Here is a 15,392-nt window from a genome sequence, read left to right as displayed (position 1 = left end):
ATGATGTGTCACCAAGAGCAAATGGAAATGAATACATAAAAAAGATTTCATTGCTTTCATCAGTAAATATTCAGTTGCTTTCATGAATGTATTATGAGATTGATTTTAGCAACCTTTCACACAGTTTGGTACTTCGACTGATTTTCAATCTCCCATTCTTATACTTTACTGCACTTCTGGGCTTTCACTTAAAAGCAATTCTTATTTGAACACATGAAATAATGATGTCTTTTTCTCTGCTGAGCAAGTGATCAATATCTGGCACTTTAAGCAGCATCAAATGGAGCAATGTTCCTGCTCTCAGTTTTCAATCAGCATCAGAGGGTACTATCAAGCAACACATCTAAAAGTGACTTTTGATGAAAAACAGGCCGTATGCACAACGGAAGAGTGATTTTCTAAGGGCTGAATCATATGATTTATTTGGATAAGTGCCAGGTTTGATGTGTTTTAAGGAGCGTTTCTGTCTGCGAGACTTACCAAGATTTTTTTGCCACATCTTGCCATACCTGACCATCCTTGTAGCGCCCCTCTTGTTCAATTGTAGCCCTATTTTACCATTTGTCAGCGCTGATGCAACTCACCATTGCCAGGATATCCCAGAATGGACCAATATCTCTGGCACCAGGGCCGTTCATAAGGTGCTGTTGTGCATCCAGACAAGCACTGTCAATCTGGAGCTGCCCTGTAGGTTTTCTGACATTTTCCTTGGATATGGAAGACAAGGGAAATGACCATAAAGAATTGGGAACAGATTTAGGCTGTTCAGCCCCTTGATCCTGTCCTGCTCTTCAATGATAGGTACATTTAATTTGCCAGAGTAATCTTGCTACCACACGGTTTTTCTTGGTTATTACAGCTATGCCTCTGTTACTTAGATAGCGGTGTTGATGATTGTTTGCTCTGAGGCTATGTGAAGATTCTTAGGCATGATTTGGAGGTACCGGTGTTGGACTGGGTGTACAAAGTTAAAAATAACATAGCACCAGGCTATTGTGCAACAGGTTGGTTTGGAAGCACTAGCATTCAGAGCGCTGGTACTTCATCAGGTGGTTGTGAGTATATCTTAGGGAATTGATTGGTTGGATTACTTCCCTTTGTGGGATATTCTAGGACTAGAAGACATAACCTCAAAATAAAGGATTACATCTCTAAGACAGAAGAGGAGGAATTTCTTTTCTGAGCGTATTGAACTCTTTTACTTCAGAGGGCTGTAGGTGTTGGGTTAAGTATATTCAAGGCTGAGATGGATAGATTTTTATTCAGTAAGGAAATCAATTGTTATTGGGCAGAGGTAAGAAAGTAGAGTTGAGGATTATCAAATCGGCCATGACGCCATTGAATGGGAGAAAATGCTCAATTGGCTGAATGGCGTACCTTATGGTCTTTTGGTCTTTCGTCAGTGTAGCAACACAATTGGGAGATGGCAATGAGGTTGCAATGGAATGCTTTACAATTCACTTGAGAATTAATGCCTAACAAATATGGTAATAACACTTCGTGGATGTTCGAAAGCTAAAGAAGTTTCAGTGGTTTGAAAAATGGCCTTGGAAATACATGAATACTTCAGTGAGTCATTGTTGAATTCAAAAAATGGCATTGAAGACACATTTGGGGACAGTGGAGAATTTGTCCGCAAGAGCAAGGAGAACTGTGATTATGAACTAAGATTACTCATTTGGCTGAAAATCAATAAAGTAAGAGATGAGGATCAAATTAAAGCCATGTTAGGACCAGATGCTGTTGATGTAGTGTCTCTGCAAGGTTGTCTATCAGACTCCATTACTGATGGAAAATACTGAAATAAGTAAGATTCTGACCACATGATACAACATGACTAAGAATGATATTGCAGTGAGAGTGGCATTCTGTCAAAGGAAACAGTAACCAAATGAGATTTTATTTTTAAATTTATTTGTTCATGGGATCTGGAAATCACTGCCTAAGTCAGCATTTATTGCCCATCTCTAATTGAACTTGTAAAGTCGATGGTGAGTTGCCTTCTCAAACCACTGGAGTTTATGTGTTGTAAATACACCCATGTTGTTATTAGGAAGGGTGTAGTAGGATTTCAACCCAGTGAAAATAGAGGAATTCTAAGTCAGAATGGTGAAAGTGAGGACTGCAGATGCTGGAGATCAGAGTCAAGAGTGTGGTACTGGAAAAGCACAGCCAGTCAGGCAGCATCTGAGGAGCAGGAGAATCAATGTTTTGGGTATAAGCCCTTCATCAGGAAGGAGGCTTGTGGGCCAAGGGGGCTGAGAGATAAATTAAAGGGTGGGGTGGGCTGGGGGAAGGTAGCTGAGAATGCAATAGGTAGATGAAGATGGGTTAGAAGGTGATAGGTCAGAGAAGAGGGTGGAGTGGATAGATGGGAAAGACAATGGACAGGTCAAGAGGGCAGTGCCCAGTTGGAGTCTTGTTGCATGGCTCAGAGGGAGATTGCAGGCAGTGGTGTTCAAATGCATGTGCTGGCCTTGTCCTTCTGCTACACCCACCTTGTCCTATGGTAGAGTTCCTGATTTTGAAAGATGCTATCTCAGAAACCTTGGTGGGTTGTTGAGGTGCATCTTACATATGGCATACACTGTTGCTCCTGTATATCAACGGTGGAGTGACTGAACAATTCATTTAGTGGAAAAGTTGTTAATCAAGTGGGCTGTTTTGTCTGGGATGGTGTCAAGCTTCTTGAATGATTTTGGAGCTGCACTCAACCAGGCAAAGAGAGATTATTCTCATCATAAAGCTGCCTTGATTTCAAAGACGGACAGTCTTATCATCTCTGAGTTCATTTCTTTTGTCCATGGTTAGACCAAGGTTGCAATAAAAGCCAAGAGCTGAGTGGCCTTGGTAGAGCCCAAACTGAGTGTCTGTGAACAGTTATTGCTCAGTGTTACTTGATAACATTGTTGATGACACAATTTTTCACTTTGCTGAGAATCAAGAGTATAACTGTGAGATGGTAGTTGGCCAGGTCTGATTTGTCCTGCTTTTTGTGCTGATTGTAGATTTAAATCCTTGAGTTAAAGAAACTCAGTTTCGTAGACAAGGTGCAATCTTACAAATCAACCTCAGAGACATTGGTCAGAGGTCAAAAGAACAATAAAATCCACGCAGAGCTGTTAAGTAAAAGCATTATAAATATGTGGAAAGGGGCCTGCAGTGAGGCGATGCCTGAGAAATGGCTGAAATAATTAGTTGCACATTACAATGGAGCTAGCAGGATAGTTCCAACAGGAATTCAGGGGAATCAGAACACAGGAACCAAGTCTCACAGACAGACATGCATATGTTAATCTTACCATGATGGCCACTGACAATCTAAATGCTCCATTTCTGATCAATGCCTACTGTAGAAATTGATTATATTGACATGGCATGCAGGAGTAGAGAAAACAGCAATGTTCCATATTACACTCAGATACAGGTCTCAGCAATACACCAAGTCAACGTTGTGCTTGATCTAAACTCTACCTATGACAAATACGGAAACTGAGTGGACTGCAGAGTGACAGCTGTAACATGCTGCAAATGTGACATCCCATAAAGCTAGATGCTCTTGCAGCCTCCACTACAGAGCCAATAAGTGACCCTAGCCCTAACATTTTATATATCTAACTCAATTGACGATGTTACAGGGACATCAGCCATATCAGTCAATTTGCAGTGCGTAGAGTGTTCACATAGGTGTAAAACTGGCAGCAAAATGAGAGGCTGTGCAATTGTTTGCAGATGGTAGGATTCCTGACTGTTCAGTGTATAACTGATATTAGTTATGTTGCTTATGGGGCCCAGTACATCATTCTGTGCATAAACAGACTGCAAGAGCTGTCATTGTGTTAATATGTGCACTTCTTTATTGGTCACCAAACTGAGATCAAAATTGCGAAAGTCCACTTTCCATAAAGCTGTCCTGAGTCCTTGTAGTCCAGATTATGTGACAGATTTGCAAAGATAAATGTTAGGAAACCTCCTCTTCTCTTTTCAGTCCTGATTCCCGCCAATTGAAACAGCAGCATCAAGGTTGTCTTCATTTATACCAAGTTTTCCAAGATCATTGCAGTCTGCTGTGAAGGCTGTAGTGCTGCCATCATCAGCTGTATATCCATGGATCAGATGCATGTAGAGGTCGTCCTACCACAGATAAGATATGAACAAGATGAAATGAGAAGATATTCCTGCTTTGCAGTTTTCCAGTCAGTGAAGGTCATTCTGCAGACTCACATTTTCACCAAAGTCCTCCTTTGATCCAGTGAAACAAAGTCCTTTCCATTTGTATATTATGTTCTGGTCAGATATAACCTTGAGCCCTGCCTGAACTCAGGCACCATGGGAGAAATTGGACAGCCCTCAAAAATGGTAAACTTTGTACTGCTTTTTAATATTAACACTAGAAAAGAGAGATCAGGTGTGGCACCATGCCTCAGCAGGGGTTATATGTCCATGTCATCTCTGTAGGAGTTCCTCAACGTATTGTCTCAGAAAGAATCATAGAGTTATAGAGATGTACAGCACAGAAACTGGCCCTTTGGTCCATCTTGTGCATGTTGACCAGATATCCTAACCTAATCTAGCTCCATTTGCCAGCACTTGGCCCATATCCTTCTAAGCCCTTCCTATTCATGTATCCATCTAGATGCCTTTTACTAGATGCAATTGTACCAGCCTCCACCACTTCCTCTTCCTCAACAGCTCATTCCTTACATGCACCACCCTCTGTGTGAAAAGGCTCCCCCTTTGGTCCCTTTTAAATTTTTCTCTCTCAAAGGAAAACCTATGGCCTCTAGTCCTGGACTCCCCCGCCCCAGGGAAAAGACCTATCTATTTACCTTATCCATGCCCCTCTTGATTTTATAAACCACTATAAGGTCACCCCTCAGCCTCTGATGCTCCAGGGAAAACAGCCCCAGCCTACTCAGTCTCTCATATCTCAAACCTGGCAACATTCTCATAAATGTTTGCTGAACCCTTTCAAGTTTCACAACATCCTTCTGCTAGGAACTGCTTCTTCAGAAGTGGGAATGGTTGCCAATGATTGCACAATGTTCAGCACCATTTGTGACTCCTCAGATACTGAAGCAGTCCATGTCCAAATGCAACAAGATGTGAACAATATGTAGGCTTGGGCTGACAAGTGACAAGGAACATTCACACCACACAAATACAAGGCACTGATCATCTTAATTAAGAGCAATCTTACCATCACCCCATGACATTCAATGATGTTAGCATCACTGACTCCCCACTATTAACATCAAGGGGGGTTGGCATTGACCACAAACTGAACTGGCCTTGCAATATAAATACAATGGCTACAAATCAGGTCAAAGACTGGGAATCTTGCAGTAGATTACTCACCTGCTGACTTTCCAAAGTCTGTTCACTATTGTTATGATGTTGAAGGTATGTACTGTACCTTTAAGAGAGAGTGAATGCTGTTCTGAACTTAGAGTTTACAAGCATCTGTGATATGACTAGATGGCATTCCCAGAGTGTACTGGAAAATTGAAAATATGTAACATTTGGCTGTGAAATGGATACCTGAGTTTTGGTTGTTGTTTTGACAAAAATACAAATTTAATCAACCTGTTTAAATTATGTCCCAGGATATTAAAACCCAAGCGAGTTTGAATTTATTGTTTTGCCAGCATTGAACCCAATGAGATGATCTGATGTTGAGGGGGGTATAAAATGCAGACCTTTAGATAATTGATCAGAGAGAGCAATTGCCACCAAGACAGAAATACCTGGAGATCCAACATCGTGCTGTCTAAGAAATTAGGAAACTCTCTCTGTCAAAGTATCAAGAAAGAAAATAACCCAGGGAGATCCTCAGCCAGAAGAGGGGAAACAGAAAAAGACAGCGGCTGTGTGGTTTTGAAATTAAGTTGATGTAATGTTAATATTGTTATAAAGCTACAGCCAGATAATAAGCAGTTAAGAGAAAAGGGGGGCCTTAGAATTGTGAATAGTTGTTTAATGTTCACTTTTAGAGTTAAAAAAAATTGATGTTTCTTTCTTTAAATAGTGGAATTTGGGAGCTCCGTGTCACTCATATTTTAACAGATTATGAGGCAAGGTGAAATCTTCTGGGTGTTTGGTTTAATTTATAGGGGAGTTCACCTCAGTGTCAAAACATTATCTCCAAGACACAAGTCAGGAGTGTGATGGAATGCTCCTCACTTGCTTCAATGAGTGAAGTTCCAACAACACTCAAGAAGGTTGACATCATTGAGGACAAATAGCTCACTTGATTGGCACCATATCCACAAGCACCTACACCTCCACCACTGATCTCAGAAGCAGCAGTGTGTACCGTCTACACGATGCACTGCAGCAATTCAACAATGTTCCAAAAACAAAACCTTCAAAACCCATGACTACTTCCAGCTAGAATGAAAAGGGTGGCAGATATACTGCCTGAAAATTCCCCCCTAAGCTGCACACCATTTTGACTTGGAAATATATTGCCTTTCATTCAAAGTCCTTGACTCATTTTCCGGGAATACCCTTAGTTGTGGCATTGTGGGACGACCAAGTGGACTGCAACTGCTCAAGAACACAGCTCACCTTCTCAAGGGTAACTCAAGATGGGCAAGTGGGATAAAGGGTTAGGGGGAGCAGGCAGGAAGGTTGAGACCTGCATGAGATCAATTATGATTATTTTAAATGGTGGAGTGAGCAGAAAGGGCTGAATTGCTTGCTCCCACTCATAATTCCTATATAAATGCTTGGCCTGCCAATGGCATCCACATCCCACGAGTGAATAAAAGGAATCGTGAAGCTATTGCCACTTGAACTCAGTGTGCAACTCATAAAAGGAAAATGCAATCTAGCTCGAGCAAACCAGACATAAAAATGATTCAGATCTCTTCCTGATACATAGCTGTTCACTGACTTGATGACCTTGATCTAATGGTTCTCAGTCATGCTTTATTTTATTTTAAGCAATGTTGTATGAGAAAGGATGGTCACACTATTATAATCCTTTCTGCTTACTTCTTGGTGATATTAGATTCCTATTTGTTAACAACTCACTCCATCAAATCCACCCAGATCGAAGTCCTTGTGTTTAAGAATACAAGGTTATACAGGAATCCAGTCAAAGAAACTAGCAGATGTGAAAATGTTTGCCTTACTATGTCTGACTGGAACCAAGCCGTGCCTTAATTCTGCAGGAATGTAATGACAACCAAACAGTGTGTGTAGAAATGCATTGCATGTGTGGTCTAAGATTGTCTCAAGAAGTTTCCATGCTCTGTCAGGGGATTTTTGAACATCCATCATGAGTAGCCACTATTGTCAGTTGGGAAATTTTGAAGGATCCCTCAGGAAAACCCAGGGCCTCTGCTATTTGAAGTCTTCAGTGTTGTTTGGGGAAATTGTTTTAAGACGTAGAATAAATGATGTAGGAAATATTGAGAAAAGCTTCACATTTGACAGTAGAAAGCTGGAAATGGGACAAGTGAATGTCACCTTCAAATAGATAACTTGCTAGGTTAGTAGTGAATAAAGTTTGGGTCCCTAGATATTTAATGAGTTAAGATGATAATAAGTTTGTTTTTGAGAAGGGAGAAGCAAATCTTTCACTCTGGCAAAGAGTTGATGAGCCTTTATCAATTTGCAACATCAATTGGTGTACACAATGGAGATCAACCAGTCTATAAAACTCTGATAATAAGCAATTACTTAGGATTACTTAATTGTAAACTTTTCAGTTTGGGTCGTATTCTGACTGATTATGCATTTCTCACAACTTCTTTTCTATTGAAAATAAAGCGTTAAAAATGAGAAGAATTCCAATATAGTAAGTAATCTTCTCTGCAAAGTTACTGCCCTGATGTTTTATCCCCATTATTTTACCCTTTTAACTAACATGCCATATCTACATCTATTTAACTCGAGGTCAGGGGTCAAGTCACAGTATTTCAGTTGCATTACTCAAAAGTACTTGACAGAGATCAGTTGAGTATGAGTTGAAACTCTATACATTAATTTGGGCCCTGATTAGGTGGTGAGGAAAAATTCTAAATTAATTGAAAATATGAATGGATTGAATAATATAGGGCATATAAGTACTCCTTTATTCTAAGTGGCTTCCCTCATTAGTACTTATCATACAATAATAAAAGGTTTTGTTAACTGAGCAATCAAAATGGCCACCGACTCATTCTTTGATTGGCATTTTGACCAAGTTCAATAGTTCAGATGTTTGGTTTTGTTTTGTCAATGTTATAAAGGTAAATCTAAAAATGTTTATCAAACAAGTTGTCTTGTACCAGGTTAATACTGACATGGCTGGAAATGTGTTGCTGGAAAAGCGCTGCAGGTCAGGCAGCATCCAGGGAACAGGAGAATCGACGTTTCGGGCATAAGCCCTTCTTCAGGAATGAGGAAAGTTTAAATTTTAAAGGTAGTGATAAAAGGTAGGGAGGAGGGACTTGGGGGAGGGGCGTCGGAAATGTGATAGGTGGAAAGAGGTCAAGGTGAGGGTGATAGGTCAGACTGGGGTGGGGGCGGAGAGGTCGGGAAGAAGATTGCAGGTTAGGAAGGCAGTGCTGAATTTGATGGATTTGACTGAGACAGGGTGGGGGGAGGGGAAATGAGGAAACTGGTGAAATCCGAGTTCATCCCTTGTGGTTGGAGGGTTCCTAGCCGGAAGATGAAGCGTTCTTCCTCCAACCGTCGTTTTGTTGTGGTCTGACGATGGAGGAGTCCAAAGACCTGCATATCCTTGGTGGAGTGGGAGGGGGAATTGAAATGTTGAGCTACAGGGTGGTTGGGTTGGTTGGTCCGGGTGTCCCAGAGGTGTTCTCTGAAACGCTCCGCAAGTAGCCGGCCTGTCTCCCCAATATAGAGGAGGCCACATCGGGTGCAGAGGATGCAATAGATGATATGTGTGGAGGTGCAGGTGAATCTGTGGCGGATATGGAAGTTTCCTTTGGGGCCTTGGAGGGAGGTGAGGGGGGAGGTGTGGGCGCAAGTCTTGCACCTCCTGCGGTTGCAGGGGAAGGTGCCGGGAGTGGAGGTTGGGTTGGTGGGGGGTGTGGATCTGACGAGGGAGTCACGGAGGGAGTGGTCTTTACGGAATGCTGATAGGGGAGGGGAGGGAAATATATCCTTGGTGGTGGGGTCATGGAACTGACATGGAACAATCGACCAGAGAAGTCCATGTTAGGCTCAAATATGACATTTTCAAAAATGAAAATGATTAGTACCTGTTGAGAAAGACTTATTGTTTATAGAAACATTAATCAGACAACATCATTTTTGAAAATAGCAAGAAAAATATTGATGTTCGTAAAATCAGGGGATCAACAGGCAATGGTAGATTCAGGAAAGATTGGGCTTGATATATTTTGTGGCATGTTATCATTTTGGAATCTCTTCTGTTATTGATAATCACAGTATAACATAAACTAATCCAACCTCTATCAGACACTACCTTTAAAATTTAAAGTCATATTGTTTTCTAAAATGAAACATTTCTTCAACTGGTGAATTGGACTTTGAGCTTTTGTTAAGGTTTGTATGCATTTACAAAACATTGGTTTTCTCTAATTTGAAGCCACTTGTTTGGGCAACATAATTTTATTCTCTGTGCTCCATGTATAACTGCCCTAGTGAAAACATGATCATACAAGCTTGTTTTCCTCTGTTTGGATTCACCACATTGGGTCCTTAATTCCTCAGCATAGGATCTTGAAATATGCTCCTATTTACAATATTGTCTCAACAAAGCTAGCATCCATTTCACAAAAGTATTTAAAAGTAAAACAGACATGAAGCCTACAGCACTCTTACTACCTGATCATTATTTAATAAATACTAAAATATGTTATTTCATGTGAGCAGCATACTAATATACCCAAGGACTGCATGTTAAGACTCCACTGAGATACTGGTGGTGAATGAAAATTTCTGTTTTTCTGATACATTAGCTACAGATGCTGTGGTTTAATGATTTATTTTTAAACAGTTGTCATACATTACCAAGGCACTGATTTGAGCACTTTAATTGATGAGATGTATGACAGTGACACCTAACAAAACAATGGCTCAGCAGTTAGCACTGCTGCCTCACAGCACTAAGGACTTGGGACCAGCCTTGGGTGACAGTCTATGTAAAATTTGCACATTCTCCCTGTGTCTGCTTCAGTTTCCTCTGGGTGCTCTGGTTTCCTCCCACAATCCAAAATGTGCAGGTGAAGTGGATTGATCATGCTAAATTGCCCACAGTGTGTAGGGAAGTGTAGATGGATTAGACATGTGAAATACAGGGTTATAGGAATAGTTACGGGGGTGGGTCTGGGTCTGGGTGGGATGCTCTTTGGAGGGCTGGTGTGACTTAATGGGCTCAGTGGCCTGCTTTCACACTTTAAGGGTTCTCTGATTCTACTCTCATCACGGTGTTAATGTCCACCAACATATTTTGTGACAAATACATTAAGGACAAAAGGGTAACTAGGGAGAAAATAGGGCTCCTCAAAGATCAGCAAGGCGGCATTTGTGTGGAGCCGCAGGAGATGGGGGAGATACTAAACAAGTGTTTTGCATTAAAGTTTACTGTGGAGAAGGACATGGAAGACGTAGAATGTTGGAACTTAAATGGTGACATCTTGAAAAATGTCCATATTAGAGAGGAGAAGGTGTTGGATGTCTTGAAACACATAAAAGTGGATAAATCCCCAGGACCTGATCAGGTGGACTTTAGAGCTCAGTGGGAAGCTAGGGCAATGATTGCTGGGCCTTTTGCTGAGATATTTGTATCATCGATAGTCACAGCTGAGGTGGCGGAAGACTGAGGTTGGCTAATGTGGTGCCACTATTTAAGAAGGGTGGTAAGGACAAGCCAGGGAACTATAGACCAATGAGCCTGTTGTGGGCAAGTTGTCAGAGGGAATCCTGAGGGACAGGATGTGCATGTATTTTGAAAGGCAAGGACTAATTAGGGATAGTCAACATAGCTTTGTGTGGGGGAAATCATGGCTCGCAAACTTGATTAAGTTTTTTGACAAAGTAATAAAGAGGGCAGAGCGGTGGACATGATCTATACAGACTTCAATAAGGTGTTCAACAAGGTTCCCCATTGGAGACTGGTTATAGAGGTTAGATCTCATGGAATACAGGAAGAACTAGCCATTTGGATACAGAACTGGCTCAAAGGTAGAGGACAGAGGGTGTTGGTGGAAGGTTGCTTTTCAGACTGGCAGCCTGTGACCAGTGGAGTGCCACAAGGATCGGTGCTGTGTCCACTAGTTTTCATCATTTATATAAACGATTTGGATGTGAGCATAAGAGGTATAGTTAGTAAGTTTGCAGATGACACCAAAATTGGAGGTGTAATGGACAGCGAAGAAGGTTACCTCAGATTACAACAGGATCTTTATCAGATGGGCCAATGGGCTAAAAAGTGGCAGATGGAATTTAATTTAGTTAAATGCGAGGTGCTGCATTTTGGGAAAGCAAATCTTAGCTGGACCTATATACTTAAAGGCAAGGTCCTAGGGAGTGTTGCTAAGCAAAGAGACCTTGGAGTGCAGGTTCATAGCTCCTTGAAAGTGGAGTTGCAGGTAGATAGGATAGTGAAGAAGGCATTTGGTATGCTTTCCTTCATTGGTCATGTTGAGTATTGAGTACAGGAGTTGGGAGGTCATGTTGCGGCTGTACATGACATTGGTTAGACCACAGTTGCAATATTATGTGCAACTCTGGTCTCCTTCCTATCGGAAAGATGTTGTGAAACTTGAAAGGGTTCAGAAATGATTTAGAAGGATGTTGCCAGGGTTGGGGAATTTGAACTATAGGGAGAGGCTGAACAGGCTGGGGCTGTTTTCCCTGGAGCTTCGGAGGTTGAAGGGTGACCTCATAGAGGTTTATAAAATCATGAGGGGCATGAATAGGGTAAACAGACCAAGTCTTTTCCCTGGGGTGGGGGAGTCCAGAACTAGAGAGCATGGGTTTAGGGTGAGAAGGAAAAGATACAAAAGGGACAATGTTTTCATACAGAAGATGGTGCATGCATGGAAAGAGCTACCAGAGAAAGTGCTGGAAGCTAGTATAATTACAAAATTTAAAAGGCATCTGGATGGGTATATGAATAGGAAGGGTTTAGAGGGATATGGACCAAGTGCTGGCAAATGGGACTAAATTAGGTTGGGATATTTAGTTGGCTTGGACGAGTTGGACCGACGGATCTGTTTCCGTGCTGTACATCTCAATTCCAGGGTGCAGCAATTCTTCATAACAGATATGTCATTTTATGTGATCTTGATCTAACGTGTTTCCACATTACAGTTTGTCATTAGTGGTACAGCAGGACCATTGTGCACATGAAACATTTATCTCATGATAGCTTTTATTTTCGGAAATTCAGGTAATGAGTGACAATTGATAAGCCAAATGTGAAGCCAAGCACTGTTCCTGTTTCTCTGTCATGTTAGGTCATCAGGTAATAGCAAGCAAAATTAGGTTGATTGCAATTGTTTTTCAATATGCCATTTCTAGATTTAATGTTCTCTTTTTGCCTCATGGAAATCCCTGTCCCAGTTTTTTTTTTAAAAATGTATGATTTCTTTCATAACAGAAAATGCTAGAAAATACTCAGCAGGTCAGGAAATGGCTGCAGAGACAGAGACAGAGTTTTCAGCTTGATGACCTTTTTGGCAGACCATTAACCCTGTTTTTCCGCCAACAGAAGCTGTCTCGTCTATTGAGTATTTCCAGCATTTGTTGCTTTTATTTCAAGATTCCAGCACCCACAGGGTATTACTTTTAATCCTTTTCATACGCACTTTGGTAAAAGAATCAATTATGTATGAATTCATCATTTTTTGCAACATCATTTCTTTGTGGATGGAATTATTTGTGAGAGGTTTTGGTGTGTTTTAATTTTGCTCCTTGTTCCAGAAGCTATTTCCTGCTATAACATTTTTGTTGGAATATCCTAGGCAAACTAAGAAAGGTATTTAGTGTTAAGGTTGAGTCCAATGTCATAATTATTTTAACAATAATAATTTGCATCCATGTTTCCTCTCAAGCCTATGCTTAAAAATAACCATTGTAGTGATTGTGACATGGCCAACCAGGTGGACCCCATAGAATATGTGTTCCATGACTGGGGCTGTTAATCTGGTCCAATCAGGAGTCCTGTCTGACAGATATAAACAGGACTGTCAGAGGTTCTGTTCACTATGAGAGCTGACTCTGAGGGGGCTGGATCAGTCTCAAGTATTCTCCACTTGTAAATAAAGGGTGACTTACTGATGGGATACTGGCCTCTGTGGAACTCTGCTGAAAATGAGTTGCTGGAAAAGCGCAGCAGGTCAGACAGCATCCAAGGAACAGGAGAATCGATGTTTCGGGCATAAGCCCTTCTTCAGGAAGGGCTTTTCCAGCAACACATTTTCAGCTCTGATCTCCAGCATCTGCAGTCCTCACTTTCTCCTCTGTGGAACTCTTTCAACCATAAATGGACATTGCTTATGCAAACTTATCAGGTATGCCAAAGGACATGCTGAACTCCCAATGATATATTCTTCACATTTAAGTCTTGAAACTAAAGCTTCAACTCTTATAATTCTCAGTTATGCACATCATTAAAGGAATCTGCAATTTAGGAAGCCTTTTTCATTTTAATGTGACCTGTATTTAAAGAGAACAAAAATTACATATTAAGTCTCAGTGAGGACTTCTTTTATGCTAAAGTCGTCTGAAGGATTCGGGAATTGTATCAAGATGACTAGCCCACAATAGCAGACAGGAATGCTCATGGTGATCTTGGCTGTTTGTGAGACTCCCAGCCACATTTTGTTAGGGGCTGGGCAATTAATTAGTTGTCCTGAAGGTTATGGGCTTCCATATTCTGCACATTGGAGAGATGGCTATCTTTCCCTTCTCTGTTAATATGTGTCAAAGAGTGTGGTGCTGGAAAAGCACAGCAGGTCAGGTAGCAGGTTAATTTGTGGCCTGTTATAGATTTCCCTTACCTAAGAGTAACTGCTATATGAATGGTAAATTTCTGCAAAATCACTCTGTTGTACATGGTACATTTCTGTGCACACACGTATTATTAATACAGTTTATTCCATCCTTTCTTCACATGACTCTTGTACATGACTGCTGGCGTAACTTTTACATCTTCATTTCTTTATCATATCCATTCTCGTTGTACCACAGGCTATCATTCTTGCAAAGGTCAGCTGACCGTTTCCCATGATTAGCACAGCACGTTATTTCGCCGAACAGTTAAATGTCTTTGGGAGCACTGGTGAGTGGGCAAGTAGGTGAACAAAAGAGATTGACATGGAGTGGCAATTGCCACTGGGGCGGCTTCTCTGTTGACCACAGAGTTTCTGAAGAGGAACCCCTCCCCCAAACTCAAGCCTTCATGTTCTGTAAGTTGCCTTTCCATGTGTGACCAAAGATGGGTTAGTTAGCCTCTAAGCAATAGGAATGAATTCCGTTATCTTGCTGCTGCTAAAGTGGCGCAGTGATGGGATGGAGACAGGCACTCCACTGCCTACCTTCCCTCACCATTTTGTGATGAAGTAAAGGATTTTTGCAAAGGTCCCCTACACCCCCGTCCCCCCAGGCGATCTTTAAAAATGGCCACTGGGACCTGATTCTGGGATGAAAATGTGCTGCTGGAAAAGCGCAGCAGGTCAGGCAACATCCAAAGAGCAGGAGAATCGACGTTTCGGGCATGAGCCCTTCTTCAGAAAAAGATGGGCTCATGCCCGAAACGTCGATTCTCCTGCTCCTTGGATGCTGCCTGACCTGCTGTGTTTTTCCAGCAACACATTTTCAGCCCTGATTCTGGGATGCCACCTCCGGGCGCTCCAATTTTTCTCAAGGTAGTGAAAGGGTGCAGTCTGTGTGGATCCCATATTTTGACCTTGCTGGGGCCATTGCGAATACAGGTACCTCCTTATCCCCACAGTATTCATGGAGCCAGGCCAGCTGTTCACACAGTAGTCATTCATCACACCTTAGAGGTGTTGAGCTGAGGAAACCTTTGGAAAATTAAGTTCAAAAGATCCAACATGTGCTCCCTTCCCCTTCCATGCCAACCTATGGAACCACAGAGGTGGCTGAAGGGACATGTGTTAACATGGAGAAGGCTTGGGGTGCGTGTGGAGGGGGTCTGAAGGTTGGAGACTAGAGTCCTCTTTTCTATGTTACTGTTTCTATTACAAATGGGATCAAGTCTCAGAGCACGAGAAGGAGGAGAGCTTTCAGTTAGCCTGCCTCCATATCTGACAGTCCCTTTGGCTGCTGTGTCCAATCTATTTCCATTGGCAATAGGCCCATCTCCTGCTTGAATTCCCCACCCCGACCCCCAGTTAGGGCTAAGCCTCGAGCTATCCTGACTCCCGCTGCCTGCTCCTTTG

This window comes from Chiloscyllium plagiosum, unplaced genomic scaffold (genome assembly GCF_037043375.1).
Source record: "Chiloscyllium plagiosum isolate Xiang-an unplaced genomic scaffold, Cpla_swu_hap1 HiC_scaffold_1, whole genome shotgun sequence".
NCBI lineage: Eukaryota > Metazoa > Chordata > Chondrichthyes > Orectolobiformes > Hemiscylliidae > Chiloscyllium > Chiloscyllium plagiosum.
The sequence above is the reverse complement of the archived record's forward strand: the minus strand, read 5'-3'. Positions refer to the sequence as shown.